A 15,651-nucleotide genomic window follows, 5' to 3' on the forward strand; every position below is an offset into this window, starting at 1 on the left:
TCTTGAATGTATAGATTGCTCTAGGTAGCATAGACATTGTAACAATATTTGTTCTTCTAATCCAGGAGCATGGAATATTTTTCCATTTCTTTGTGTCTTCCTCAATTTCTTTCATGAGTGTTCTATAGTTTTCTGAGTATAGATCCTTTGCCTCTTTGGTTAGGTTTATTCCTAGGTATCTTATGGGTTTTGGTGCAGTTGTGAATGGGATCGACTCCTTAATTTCTCTTTCTTCTGTCTCATTGTTAGTGTATAGAAACGCAACTAATTTCTGCATTGATTTTATATCCTGCCACATTGCTAAAGTCCTGTATGAGTTCTAGCAATTTGGGGGTGGAGTCTTTTGGGTTTCCACATAAAGTATCATGTTGTCTGCATAGAGTGAGAGTTTGACTGTTCCTTTGCCTATTTGGATGCCTTTTATTTCTTTTTGTTGTCTGATTGCTGAGGCTAGGACTTCTAGTACTATGTTGAATGACAGTGGTGAGAGTGAACCTCCCTGTCGTGCTCCTGACCTTAGGGGAAAAGCTCTCAGTTTTTCCCCACTGAGAATGATAATTCACTGTGGGCTTTTTGTATATGGCTTTCATGACACTGAGGTATGTTCCCTCTATCCCTACACTGTGAAGAGTTTTAATCAAGAAAGGATGCTGTACTTTGTCAAATGCTTTTTCTGCATCTATTGAGTGGATCATATGGTTCTTGTCCTTTCTTTTATTAATGTAGCGTAGCACATTGATTGATATGCAGACGTTGAACCAACCTTTCAGCCTAGGAATAAATCCCACTTGGTCATGGTGAATGATCCTTTTAATGTACTGCTGGATGTTATTGGCTAGTATTTTGGTGAGAATTTTTGCATCCATGTTCATCAGGGATATTGGTCTATAATTCTCCTTTTTGGTGGGGTCTTCGTCTGGTTTTGGGATCAAGGTAATGCTGGACTCATAGAAAGAGTTTGGAAGTTTTCCTTCCATTTCTATTTTTTGAAACAGCTTCAGAAGAATAGGTATTAATTCTTCTCTAAATGTTTGGTAGAATACCCCTAGGAAGCTGTCTGGTCCTGGACTCTTGTTTGTTGGGAGATTTTTGATTACTGTTTCAATTTCCTTGCTGGTTATGGGTCTGTTCAGGTTTTCCATTTCTTCCTGGTTCAGTTTTGGTAGTTGATACATCTCTAGGAATGCATCCATTTCTTCCAGATTATGTAATTTGTTGGCATGTAGTTGTTCATAATATCATCTTATAATTGTTTGTATTTCTTTGGTGTTGGTTGTGATCTCTCCTCTTTCATTCATGACTTTATTTATTTGAGTCCTTTCTCTTTACTTTTTGATAATTCTGGCCAGGGGTTTATTGATCTTATCAATTCTTTCAAAGAACCAGCTCCTAGTTTTGTTGATCTGTTCTACTGTTCTTTTGGTTTCTATTTCATTGATTTCTATTCTAATCTTTATTAATTCTCTTCTCCTGCTGGGTTTTAGGCTGTATTTGTGTTCTTTCTCCAGCTCCTTTAGGTGTAAGCTTAGGTTGTGTATTTGAAACCTTTCTTGTTTCTTGAGAAAGGCTTGTATTACCATATACTTCCTTCTTAGGACTACCTTTGCTGCATCCCAAAGGTTTTGAACCGTTGTAAATGCAACCAGTTTTAGAACACCATGTACAAGTATCAAAACAGCAAATCAGGAAAATCAGAGAGGCCCAGGAAAGTAATTATTCTACGTATAAAATATAGTATTTGATATATTCACAGCTTTTCCTGGATGCAACCGATCTCGATTTCCAGACTGTTTGTGCTCAAGGAAAAGCTTATATCCTAGTACAGCCCTCCTCATCCCACAGACAGGGAAACAGGTGCAAACTAACATGTGCAAGATCCCACAGCTGGTTACCTGTCTGCTCCTACCTTTCATATTCACCTTCATTTGAAATTTAAGCACCATCTGGTAGGACCTGTCACACAACAGCTCACCTTGGACCAAAGGCAACATTGATACAGAAAACTCAAAAGGTATAACGAAGTATAAATTCTATTTTTAGAAATAAACTCAATTGACTAATTTAAACAACTGTAACTATTTGTTGGAACTATCACATGTCTAAAAGTTAAGTAATAATAGATAAGGATAAATTGGTATTAAATATAATTAAAACATATGGATTCAAATATAAAAGCAACTTAAAAAAATCTCAAAATATGCCAGTTCAAAACATACATCTCTATCACCTATTAGAGATACTAATTGTTGTGTTCACTAATCCCATCTGAATGCTCAAAAATATTTTCTTGCCAAAACAGAGTATCTCTAATTAATGTGAATCACTTCTAGCACTTCTGCTAACTCACACTCTAAAAATATACTTTACACGTGTTCTCTAACAAAAAAGAAATTATTTAGTTGGTTCCTTTTTATGTGGAACATTCATTCATTTATTGGTTTATTCATTCACTCAACATGGTTAAGCTCCTATTCTGTGTCTGGCTCCCTGCCAGGTTTTGGGGATATAAAGCAAATTAGAGCTCGCAGCCTCAAGAGAGGGGCAAACACAGAGACAAGGTAGCTACCGAACAATGTCCAAGGTGCTACAGATAAGTGTATAAAATGCTAGGTAGCAGACCAGGAGAAGCAGAGTGCAGTTTATAGAAGCTGTGGGGCTTGAGCTAGGTCTGGAAAGATGTACAGGAGTCTGCCAGCAGAATGGAGGGAGATTTTTCCCCAGCTTTACTGAGGTGTAATTATTTATTTATTTATTTATTTATTTATTTATTTATTTATTATGTTATGTTAATCACCATACACTGCCTCATTAGTTTTTGATGTAGTGTTCCGTGATTCACTGTTTGCATATAACACTCAGTGCTCCATGCAGAACGTGCCCTCCTTAAATACCCACCACCAGGCTAACCCATCCCCCCACCTCCCTCCCCTCTAGAACCCTCAGTTTGTTTTTCAGAGTCCATAGTCTCTCATGGTTCGTCTCGCCTTCCAATTTCCCCCCCTTCATTCTTCCTGAGGTGTAATTAACAAATACGATCACAATATATTTGTAGTGTACAAGGTAATATTTGTATGTGTCCATTGTGAGGGGATTCTCAACCACTGAGTTAACTAACATGTCCACTGCCTCATATATTAACCTTTATTTTATATATTTTTATTTCTATTTTTGGTGAGAACACTTAAGTTTTACTCTCCCAGCAAATTTCAATTATGTATTACAATATTATCAACTATAGTCACCTGGTTATACATTAGATCCTCAGAACTCATCCATTTTTCTTATAACTCGAAGTTTGTATCTTCAAGTTATAACCTCTCCCTATTTCACCCATCCCCAACCTCTGACAACTTCTTTTCTATTCTCAGTTTTCTATGAGTGACTTTTTAAGATTCCACATAGAAGTGATACCATATGGTATTTGGAAGAAGACATCATAGGTGGGGAGGTCACTTTGCACAAAAGTGTAGCCACAAAACTGAACATGGAGCCTGAGAAGGGAAAAGTGGTTGGTTTGGTGTGTGGAGTCAGAAATGGAGGGAGGGGAACAAGCCAGGGGTGGGGGCTGTGGCTGGTCCTAAAGGGGCTTGGAGGCCATCTAAAGAGTGGGCTTTTGTAAAAGGAAATGGTAAGAGGACAATGATGGTCTTCACCAAAGTGAGATCTGCTTCAAAGAGGGAACGCCTGACACAAGACAGTAGATTAGAAAGTGCTAGCTGGGGCGCCTGGGTGGCTCAGTCGGTTGAGCAACTGCCTTCGGCTTGGGTCATGATCCCAGGGTCCTGGGATCGAGCCCCAGGTCGGGCTCCTGCTCAGTTGGGGAGTCTGCTTCTCCCCCTCCCCCTTCTCATGCTCTCTCTCTCTTTCAAATAAATAAAATCTTAAAAAAAAAAAAAAGAAAGTGCTAGCTGACTTAGGGGAAGGAAATTAGGTGGGACTTTTGTACAGTGATGGTTACTGAGGCTGAGACTATAACTGGAGACCAAAGCAATGGGAATGAAGAGGAAAAAACTAATTTGAGAGATTTTTTAAGAAGTAGGCCTCACTGAATGTTGGAATTCACAGAAGTCAAAGATGGCAGTGGGGTTTCTGGGATCGACCACTAGGTAGGTGAGATGTACTGTTATTTGCAATCATTTCCTTCCTTCCTTTTTCTCACGCTATTTATCTTTTACGATCACTTTATCGACTTGATTGTCCACAATGTTAAGGCACTGTAGCTGGAAGTGAGCCCTTTTAGGAATCCCTGGATTGCTACAGTTCCAGGGCTGCTGGAAGCATGAACGCTGGGAGGAGGGCAGACAAAGGACTCATCCCACACAGGCCTGGACCAGGGAGGTGGTAGGGGGAGCAGAGGGGCTGACGTGGCTGTGAGTCACAGTGTGATGAAAACATCTGAGAGGACCTGGGGCCTAGAATATCAGGATACAGGAAATAGGGGATCCAAAGACCACCACTGTCTTCAGGTTCATGACTGACTAACAAAATGCCCATACTGTGGACATAAAGAAGAAAGTCATGTTGAGGACAAGGTGAGCATATGATGAGTTTGGGTTTGACTCACTAACTTGAAGTGGTGAAAGAATACAAAGTGAGCAAGTTTAGCAGATGCAATGAAGCAGACTGGAGCTCTGGGAGGATATTTTTGAAGGTGAAAGAACAAAGAGAGTACTGAGGACTGAATATTGGGGCATGTCAAAAGTCAGGGAGAAAGGAAGAAGGCACAAGCATGGATGAAACTAAGAAATCAGTCAGTGTCAGTCATGTAATAACATAGTAGCTGAAGAAGGGGTGTCTTCAAGGAAGGGACAGAAAACAGTAATCCATAAACACCCTGCTGGGCTAGGACTGACACATTTCGTAAGACAAAGAGAAAGCTTTCGGTTTAAAGTTCACATGGGTCTCAATTCTCTTAGAACTCATTTGCATGAAAAATTCATGTCTGCCTCCTTGTGCTTCACTCTGTTATCTGAATTGCCAATGAATACGCACAGTAACACCCAACTCCAAATGCACGGGCACAAATGAACAAAACAAGCTTCCACAAGGTGATTACTCATTAGGCTAAATGGTGAGAAAAAAAGGAGTTTAATCTGCTAAACTGAAAACTAAATAGACTCCTCCCCCACAAAACACACAAAATTTATCTGGAATTCCCAGAGTAAATAATTTCCTTGTCCAACATTGTTCACATTCAGAAAAAAAAGTGGTATATCGTTTGCCTTAGATTCTTTACTGTTTTCCAGAAAATCTACCTGATTAAGTGGATTTGGAAATTATGAATGTATCTTCATCAGCAAAACTTCTGGTGGGGTAAGTATTCAAACAAAAGGAATAGAGATGCAAATATGTGTACAGGATATCCAAAAGAACACAGAATCATTAGTCTGTAGGGCTAGGTTTGAGAGCTGACTTGTCCGCCAACAGGTTGCCTCTCCCTGGGCAAGTCACTTATCTTAGTGAGAACCCAGTTTGCTCAGATATTCAATAAAGGGATTGAACCTGATAAAGGTTATGAATAAGTTCAATTTATATATTTGTTTCAATTTGTGCCTATATCTGTATCTCCCTATGTATTTGTCTCATGGACCAGAAGTGGTCATCTGGAAGACTATAGTAAGACTATATTAAGCTGGATTCTGAGGGCACATTTGGACCCTCTAGGAATGCGTGCCATGTTTGATTAGTGATGTCTGCTCTGCTCCTAGATGTGCAAGGGAGTGCGAGTTTGTATTTGGCTTCTTAGGTAATCTCTAAGTCCCCTTTCAGCTTTACTTGAAAGTTGTATAGTCTAAGAGTATAGACTAACATCTTAAGTTGCTTTGGATAATGAGTTCCAAAAGGGAGAAATCACAAATGACAGAAATCCAAAATACAGCATTACATCTCTGTAATTACGTCAATGAAGGGAACTGTGTTTGTGGTCCCAGAAATCATCACAACATCTACGTTGTACCTATCCTCTTAAAATCTCACTTTTCCCATCTGGAGAAGATAACACCTGGCCCTGCCCATCAGCCTGGGCCAGCTCTTCACAAGAAACTTGACTGGACCGTAAAATACAGCACAGTCTGTAGCTTGACTGAGACACCAATTTTAACTGGGTACACTCAAAGTTTGTGCACATTAATAAGATACCCTGTGAAGGGGTGGGGGACATTTAGATCCAGTAATTTTGAGCTGTTGATATGACAGTTGTCTTAGCCCAGTTTCCAGAAGCAGAGTTTGAGATGGGGATTCTCTTGAACATAATTCCCTTAGGAGAAGGGAAGTGAGAAAGACTGGACAGGACAGGGGAACCGGCTGAGCAAGGACTCAGTGGTCTGCTTCAGCCTGATCCCATGGGAGCTTTGGAGAAGAAACTGCTCCAAAGTCATCCCACCTTGCAGCATGACCCCATGTCAGCTGGGCACTGGCAGAGATCTTCCCTTGGGGTGAGGTAGAGACAGAAAGGAGGAAAAGGGGCTGCTAACAACTCTTAACTGTTGCAGCAGCTAGGGGATGGGTAGGCCTGGTGGTGATGGGGACCTGGGTGGGGCACCACCAGCAGCTATGAATATACTGGAGCAGAGACGTGTAACAAGCAAGACACACAGGTCTGAGACTCAGAGGAGAAATCTGGGCAGAAAATGAGAATATAGAAGTCGCCCGCATAGAGATGCGAGTGTCTGAGATTAGCTCGGAGGAAAGAACAGAGGTAAGATAAGGAGTCCTGGACCAAGCCACATACCTACCTCTAAGGATGGCAGACAAGGTAGGAAGAAAGGGGGCTGGGGGTCAGGGGGAGGAAAACTTCTTCAAGGACAGCATGCTCAGCTTTGTCCAATGCCACCAAGAGGTCAGGCAATCGAAGAACCAAAGGGTGTCCTACTAGAGTTATTCACATCAGTGACCTTCAGAGGCACACTTATAGGGAAGTGGTGAGACAGGGAGCCCAGACAACAGTTAAGAGTGGTTTGTGAAGTAACTTTCTCTAATGAAATTTAAAAAGAGGTATGTTAAGATGGTACAAGTGTTCAGTCTTAAATGTTTCCCTTACTAGCATCACAATAATTAATCTTTAAAAGACACAAAGTACAAGACCAGATCAATTGCCAAGAGCATGCTCAGAAGCCCTTGCAGGATACGTGTGGAGGGCCCAGGGCTGGGTGAGGAACAGCAGATGGCAGACAACCTGCTCTGGCTGTCTTGGCTCCAGAGCTCACCAGGCCATGCTACTAAACCAGCTGTGTGGTGCCTACCCTCTGGCACTAACTCCCTTGGAGCGGGGAATGCCGGGGCCGCTAGACCTGCCCTCCTCTGTCAGTGCCCTGCCGTGTGACTGCTGGCCCCAGAATCCATGTCCCGTCAGCAGACGCTCTGGGAATGCTACTCCCAGGAGCCTCAAATGTCACTCAGGGTCATACCTTGACCCTGCTGGTGACGGGCCCTCACTCCCTGGGGCTCTCAGGTAGACTACAGTAGCCTATGAAAAGCGAGAACCAATTCATAACCTAACTCTTACTTACCCACAGCTGATTTTCTTAGGCCAGCCTGCACAGTTCCATGAGGAATCAGCAAGGACAACATGCAACTTTAGAAGGTAGGGTTTTTCTTAAGTTGTGCTTAACAAAATGGACCCATGAAAACTTAAAACCATCTCTTCCATTCTTAGAAATATTTCCACTCACAATCAAATCTCTACTGGAAAGAAGAACAGAATGAATTCTGCTACTATAGTGTAAAGCCTTGACAGTTTTTATTTTGTTTTGTTTTTGTAGAGGAGGGCTTGCTTTAAGCTTTGATTGCTGAGGAATCCATTTCAAAGAGGCATCCTTAAAGGCTGTCTCAAATAAACAATGTTGCCAGGCCACCTTCCCCCACTGAGTCTCCTTTGTCTTAGAGATCTTGGTTGATTTTGATAATTGACCATTTAGGCCACTTGTTTTTTCTCTTCCTGTGCTTTAAATTCCCACTCTTAAATTTTAAATTTACCAATAAGGATTGAGCCTAGCTAGGCTCCCACCCTTGACCCCAGTAAAGGCAGAAGCCTGGCCCCTGTGTGTGCTCTCTCTTGCTTGCTCACTCTCTCTCCCATGACCTTGCTGTGTGGTCCCAGGTGGGCTATGTAATTTCCAGATCTTGTAAGTAATAACCTTTATTTTTTCAAAGGTTCCTGATGGTCATTGTTGAAGGGCATACTGCAATCAAATAAGAACCACAAGGGTCGATCCAGGGGTAACATTAGTTTAGAAAGGGGAGATGTCTGTGGGAAGCTCACTGGGGCCCAGGTGAGTGCTCCCAGGCATTTTTAGCCAATAGCATGACTATGGATCGGCTGAGACGGCACAAAACAGCTACTCTATAAGGATTATCAAACTCTGGTGAGCACAAATCCTGGGCAGGTGGCCTGAGTGAGCCAGACCAGGGTAGGTAGGGAGCAGGAGACCCCAGACTCTCTGACCCAACAAAGGGGTGGCCATAACTCAAGCCTCGACAAAAGCTGTAATGGAGAGCTGGTGTTGTACATACTCTGATTTTTCAATAAAAGCTCCCAATTGGATTTTTATGTAAGCTTTCCAGTTTTAAAATACTGTATGGATCAAACAAAATGTATACAGTCAGGTTAAGGTCTGCAAAGGTCACCAGCATTTAAACCCCATTGTAACATGTCTTGATTTATATGACCTGCCCAGGAAGACAAACTGCCATAGCCAGATGGTGGGAGGATGAGGCAGGGGGGGAGTTAAAAACTGAGTGTCCTCACTGTACATGTAAGGGAATTAAGGCCCAGGAGAGGGGTGCCTGTCCAAGGAGCAGTGGTCTTTGGGTGTCCCCTGCAGAGCACAGGTTCTTCCCTACTGTTTTGCTCAGAACCATACTAATGGTGGTAATTGTTCTGTCTACAAGACCCCAGGGAGTTTCTGCTGAATGCCTATATGCTTGCTGGGAAAAATAAAATTTACAAAGTAAGGGTCAAAGAAACTTAAAAGCCTTATTTTGGTGAATTATGTATACTATTTCACATTAAAAATGTTGGTCTATTATTTTTTTTTTGAGCTTTCTTTGGCACAGGGCTAAAACCCTAATAAATTATACCAAGAAGCATTCTAAGACAGTAGAATCTCAGGAATTTTGGAAATGTTTACAAATCACTAATAATTTTGCTCATATGAGTAAAAAGGGCAAAAGATACACTTAATTAAGTGAGAATCTTAAATCATCACATGGTTTCACAGAAAAACTCAAAAAGTTTCTTATAAATATCTTCCCCAACACCAGCATCTACAAAATGTCCTAAGAGATCTATGTTTTCTTCTCTTTATGAAAATAAGGTTAGGTTGTGAATAAATTTGATGCTTATGGACATCAATAGATTTTAGTGCTTCTGGCAGTGGGGCCAAATACAATAGGAGCTGAATTTAGAATACGAAAGAGGTAGGAATTTAAGCATCTTTTATTTTTTAGTTAGTATGCTGCTTACCAGCTCTCAAGTTTGCCCACCTGCCTAAAATGACCATGTGTAACCTCCACAGGTACACAGAACTGTCAAAGATACTGATTCCATCTAGTTTCCCATGTGGTAGAGGCAGGCAGCTATGACCTTCCTATTTTATGGAGAGGTTAAGAAACCTGCTCAGTCCCACAAAGCTCACGAATAATGGAACCTGGGCTTGAGAGCAGACATCTCACCCAAAGCCCCAAGTTCCCTTTCCCACAGTAGGCCACCACCCAGGGTTGGTAAGGAAGCCATGGTTGGCCATGGAAAACACTGAAAAGGTTCTTTCTTTCCAGTAGGAGGCTGCCGGGTGAGGGCCCGTGTTCTAATCTTGGAGGAAGACTTCAGACAAGTCGGAACCCTCCAGTCTCTAATCTGCAAGGCACCCACACAGCTTAGGTGCCTAAGATCTGGTTGTTGTGTTTTATAAACTACATCATGGCCTCTCTCCTTCTGCAAGAATAAAAGGTTTCTGCCTTTTGGCAGAGATCACTTTGCACATTGGTTTCTCCTCTTGTGCCACAGAAGGAAGACACTTTAGGGTTCTTCCTTCTCCAGGGTGGATACAGAGAGTAATCAAAGGAAGGGCAAAAATGTGATTTATTCCTATTAACCCCGCATCCTGCCTGCTCCACCCATACCTCCTCCGAGGACATGGCAACAAAGGATGTGAAGAGCGGAACATGGGGTCACCAGAGAGAAGCTGTACAGGCAGAAAACAGAGAAAGGGGGGGATGAAGCAAAGAGCAGCAGTGTTGGCAGGAAAGCAAGAAGGAAGCGTCCTTGGCCCTGCTTTGGAAGTGCAGACGAGACGGAACTTGAGAAGAAGCAGCAGGACTTGGAGGGAAGGGGAGTGTGATGCAGGCAACTGTGGTGAGACACAATCATAAGAACCTCCACTCAGAGATACCACTGTGGCCTGCAGTATTCCAGGGGTTCTGTGGATGCCGGGTTGTATTTCATCTTTAATACACTTAACTATTTATGAAACTCTAAGACAAAACAGTATTGCATTCAAACATGTTACGTACTATATATTTTTTCTGAAATTTTTTTAGTTGAAGTGTAGTTGACACACAATGGTACACGAGCTTCTGGTGTACAACATGGTTATCCAACAACTCTGTGTGTCATGCATGCTGCGCTCACCACAAGTGTAGCCACCATCTGTCACCATACAGTGCAATTACAATACCACCGACTATGTTCCCCACGCTATACCTTTCGCCCCCATGATGTATTCATTCCATAACTGGAAGCCTGTACCTGCCACTCCCTTTTACCCATTTTGCTGATCCCCCCAACCCCCTGCCCTCTGGCAACCACCAACTCTCTGTACTTATGGGTCTGTTTCTTCTTATGGACTATATTTTAATGTTTTGAAGCCACCGGTGGCTTAACCTGAACTGTCAAGTGTCATTTACCCACCGTGGGCTGGGCAGGTTCACATAGAAGCTGTTCCTACTGTGTATACCACTCAGCAGAGATAACCGTGGTTGTGGGATAAGGTGTAAACAGTGTCACCATTTATAACCACTCAGCTATGTGTATCCAGACCTCTCTGATGTTCTAAAATATACTGTGATTATTATGTATGAAAATATATGCAAAATAAACTGGATAGTAACATTGTTGTAAGACCGCTCCTGTAAGTACTGATTCCAAATAGTTTCCCTCATTAACATGGCTTTATTTCATTGTTTGACTGATGGGATTCAAAGGTAAACATACATTTGAATGTTTAAAGTAAATTAATGGAAATAAAATACCGCTTTTATATCTTTACACACTGGGAATCGGCCTATTTTTAAGACGGTTCCTTTACTTAGACTGAAAAGTCACTGAATGTGGATACCTTGAGGCTGTAACTTTTGAGCTTTTTCATTTTGTGTATTTTTACTTGTTTTTGCCTAAAAGAGCTTCTACAGTGGGAGTGGGGATTGTTTATCTTTTACGTGCCCCAGGATTTCTATTTTCTTGCTTCTAATTCTATCTGTAAAGCTTGGTTCATTAAATAAAAAAAGAAAAAATTCAGGACAAACTGCATCTGTCTTCAGCTGCTGTAGTGCTCTGCCTCCCCTGGGGGTAATCACAACACAGGGTGTCTGGGTCCACACAGGGGGCTTGAGCAAACACAGTGGGAAGTAATGCTGTGCCTGCAAGAAGAGGGATAAGCTGAAAGCCTGGCTATGATCTTGGTGCTAAGTTCAGGTTAGACATGTGTTAATTTTCTTCCATACTCAGGCAGCTAAAGATACTGAACCCAGAAGGAAACCCAAACCATGACTGATGGTGAGCCTGGTCATTGCAGAGGAGGAGGCACGAGAAGCGGGGGAAGGAAGATATCCACTCTTCTGCCTCAATGACAGAACCGGAGCCATTGCTTCCCAGAATAAAGACCATGCTTCCCCACACCTCCTACAGCTAGATGTGGCCATATGACTGCATTCTTGCCCATGAGATAAAAGTGGAAGAGATTTGTGTGACACAGGGTGCTTAGAAGGAACTCTCTCAGCCAGAAGGGGCACCCTTTTTGTCCTTCTGCTTTTCCTCCCCCATTTCACTCGGTGCTCATGATGGCGTGAGCTCTGTCCGCCATCTCGATTGATGATTTGAGCTTGGGAAGCTGTGTAGATCAGAAACATAGGAGCCTGGGTCCTCAGTGACATAGGGGTGCCATCACGCTAGTCCTGAACCCACCACTGAATTTCTCTTATGTGAAAGAGAAATCAACTTCTATCCCGTTTAATCACTGCTTATCTTGTTTTTCCACAGTTTCTTTGGGTTTCTTTCTTATATGCAGATCAACCTCACTCTGAGAGAGGAAGGCAGGGCTAAGTTCAAGGGGAGCAAGAGCAAGGTAAGGATAGAAAGGGAAGGCTGGATGATGAAGCAGAGAGTGGCAGGATTCAGAGCAAGATGGAATGGAAAAGAAGAGGGGAGGGCCCAGGCAGCCCAAAACAAGGACCATGCATCCTAAAAGACTTCTGAAATCCCCTTTTAAGGTGGTGGCAGGGGCAAGGGAGGCATGTCAACTTAAAGCTACCATACTGGACTGGGGAGCCAATGCAAAGTACAGTATTATACGTATGTAGAGACACCCTAACCCCACCACAGAATAGAGTTGGGTATGAAGATGGTCTAAAAATGACCCTGCTTTAGGGCAGCTTTCTTCGCAGGGGCTTCTGACATCTCCCAGCTCACAGGCTCACTGGGGGCTGCTCTGTTCTCTTAGAACCAAAGGGAAGCATGAAGGTCTGTCTAGCAGGAGTCCTCATTTCATACGCCTGTAGGGTTTGCAACTGGCACTGCTACTTGTCACCTCTGTGGGTGTTCCTCTGCCCTTTCTCCTCCCCTCCAGGCACTGCATGCCAAAGGAAGGTCTCCTGTTTCCTTGGCGGCCATTCTCATAAGCCAACCTTCCATGTGTTTCTGGTGGCCCGAATTCCTCAAGTCTTGGCACTGCTCTTTTCCCATAGATTTGCTGTCCAGCAGAATTCTCAGAAATCTCCTGGCTCTGGGCTTCAGAATGGCCAGCACTCTCCCATTCCCTCTGCCTTTCCCTGCCTGGATATACAGCCTCCCTGTTGGCTTGTCCTTGAATGGTGAGCCATCTTCCCAGGACTCTGACTTGCTGTCTTTCCTTCCCAGTTTCCAGGACAGCATCCCTTTCCCTAGGCTCATCCTCTCTTGGAGGAGAAAAGAAACTCATCTTTATTAAAAATGTGCTGCATGAAGAGCACAGGGCTTGGCATCAGAAAGACCTGGGTGAGAATCCTGACTTGGCGAGGTATCTCCACTCTCTCCGTTTCCTTATCTGTAATATGAGGCCAATAATGCTCACTTCGTAAAGCTGTAGGAAGGACAAAAATGAAGTGTGCAGTCACAGCACCTGTCCATCATGGGCCTGTAATAAAATGACAGTCTTTATCACAGCAATGATATTAGTAGGTCATATCAGTATGACCATTTATGGAGACACTGAGAAATGCAGTCTTTTTCTAGGATATGGCATCGCTAATTGAGAGATTTCTGGCCCCAGGAGGCCACCATCCAACCAGAAGACCTGTGTCCCCTAGAAGCCCATCTCAGATTGCTTCTTAGGAAGTCCCAAGCCACCACACTGGAAGCTAGCAGTGCTCTATCCCTCCATCTGCCCATGGTGACCCTGCCCGGGCTCAGCAGCAGGCTCTGGCTGGCTCCACATCTGGGCCATGCAACTCTGGGCTCTCTGTCTGCCTGTCACAGCTGATCCTGCTGGAAAACTCACTCCAGTGGAGAACCCGCATGTTGCAACTTCCTTCCCTTCCCTACTCCTCTGTCTTGGCTTTCTGACAGTTTGAGTCCTGCCACCCCAACCCCAGCATTGCAGCAAAATCAGGCAGAAGAAGATTTAAGCAAGGACATAAAAAATACTCAGGGGGCAGACTGACTTAACGAGGTCTCCCAAACCATGATTGATGGTGAGCCCATGTCTGCCCATGCAGACATCACCCCATGTCTGCATCCCTGAGGTTGCCTGGCCTTGTCTGGGCACAAGGAAATGGAAAGACAAGAGGCAAAAGTGACTGCAGAGAACCTGAAATTCTGTGCACTTCTCATTCCTTTAGCAGTGGGGGGGGGCTGGGGGAGGTTGATTGGAATTAGTGTGTATTCTGCCTTTGGAAGCTGCGGGCCTTCTGAGGGTGAGTGTCCACATGGAGAACTGTGATGCCTGGTGTCCTGCAGGGTCCTGCAGTAATTACCAAAATTGCTGAAGAGCTCTCTCCCTCAGCTGTCTTCCAGCTCATGTTTTCTGGGTCTGAGCCGGCCTGTTGATTCTGGAATCACGGTGTCAGTGCAGGGCCCTCCTCCTTTAGACCATGCTCTCCTACTTCCCTGGAGAGAAAACTAGGGCCAAACATGGACTTATGGCCTGGCTATGCCCAAGAACATGGTCTGAAATTGAATACAAAAAAGACTGTTTGATAAAGAAGGACAGCATTAATTTAATGGTCTTCATGGGCTTTGGTTGTATATTTTTATTTTAACAATATGTTAAGATACGTGTCCTGAAGCCCACATCTAAATTTATCCACTGCTTTAAGATTTTTACTGAATAAATAAATTCACAGCTTGTTGAAATTTGTCTGTTTTTTGCTTTTATAAATGAATCCTACATAATTTATGTGCTTCTTTATTAAATAAACATATATGGAGATGCTACCTTGTGCTGTACAATGTTCTAAATGCAGGGAGGTTCAGAGACAAGAAAAAAAACGACAGAGCCATGCATGGAGGCAAGTAACAGAAACCATGAAAAGTCTATGCAAGGGTCCTTCTGAGGGTTAAACTGGGCAGGGAGAGCTAGGGAAGTCTGAAAGGCGTTTCAGAGCACCTGCGTGATGATTAATCTTAGAGGTCAACTTAGAGGCCATGGTACCCAGGTATCTGGTCAAACACGTCTAGATGTTGCTACCACGGTATTTTTGAGGTGAGATTAACATTTTTAAAATATTTTATTTATTTGTCAGAGAGAGAGAGTAAGCACAAGCAGGGGGAGCAGCAGGCAGAGGGAGAAGCAGGCTCCTCGCTGAGCAAGGAGCTTGACACGGGACTCGATCCCAGGACCCTGGGATCATGACCTGAGCCGAAGGCAGATGCTTAACCTACTGAGCCACCCAGGTGCCCCAGGTGAGATTAACATTTAAATGAGTAGACTTTTCGTAAAGCAGATTACTTTTCACAATGTGGATGGGCCTCATCCAATCAGTTGGATTTTTAAGAAAAAGACTACTTCCCTCATAGGAGCAGGAATTCGGCCAGCAGACTGCCGTTGGACTGAAACTACAACTCTTCCCTGGACCTCCATCTAGCCTGTCTACCTACCCTACAAAGTTTTGATTTACCAATTGCGTGAGTAATTCTATAAAATCTTTTCCTGTCTCTCTCTCTCATTCTCTCTCTTTACACACACACACACACACACACACACACACACACACACACACACACACACACACCCTTCTGATTCTGTTTCTCTGGAGAACCCTGATTTCTTCCACCTGCCATGGGCTAGGAGTCACGTTAGGCACTCTATGCACATTGCCAGCAGATGGAGGAGAAACTGAGGTTTGTGAGGGTTGGTTTCTTGTGACTCATCTCAGAGTCAGTGAGGGTTTGAACCCAGTCTG

General features: G+C 43.4%; 1 protein-coding gene and 1 long non-coding RNA gene across 4 annotated transcripts in view; one reads left to right on the forward strand and one right to left on the reverse strand.

Annotated features, from left to right (window-relative positions):
• LOC141374223 (uncharacterized) overlaps positions 1–7,583 on the forward strand; it is a 34,068-nt gene extending 26,485 nt beyond the window's left edge. The window contains exons 3-4 of the long non-coding RNA XR_012380974.1: positions 5,247–5,313; positions 7,515–7,583. This is a non-coding gene — a long non-coding RNA (uncharacterized lncRNA). The remainder of the gene's footprint in view (positions 1–5,246; positions 5,314–7,514) is intronic.
• The window catches only part of MYRIP (myosin VIIA and Rab interacting protein), a 418,488-nt gene that overhangs the window by 235,782 nt on the left and 167,055 nt on the right, over positions 1–15,651 (reverse strand). The window lies entirely within an intron of this gene.

Source organism: Callorhinus ursinus, unplaced genomic scaffold (assembly GCF_003265705.2).
Source record: "Callorhinus ursinus isolate GAN/ISIS: 27379988/994484 unplaced genomic scaffold, GSC_fseal_2.0 scaffold1, whole genome shotgun sequence".
Classification (NCBI taxonomy): domain Eukaryota; kingdom Metazoa; phylum Chordata; class Mammalia; order Carnivora; family Otariidae; genus Callorhinus; species Callorhinus ursinus.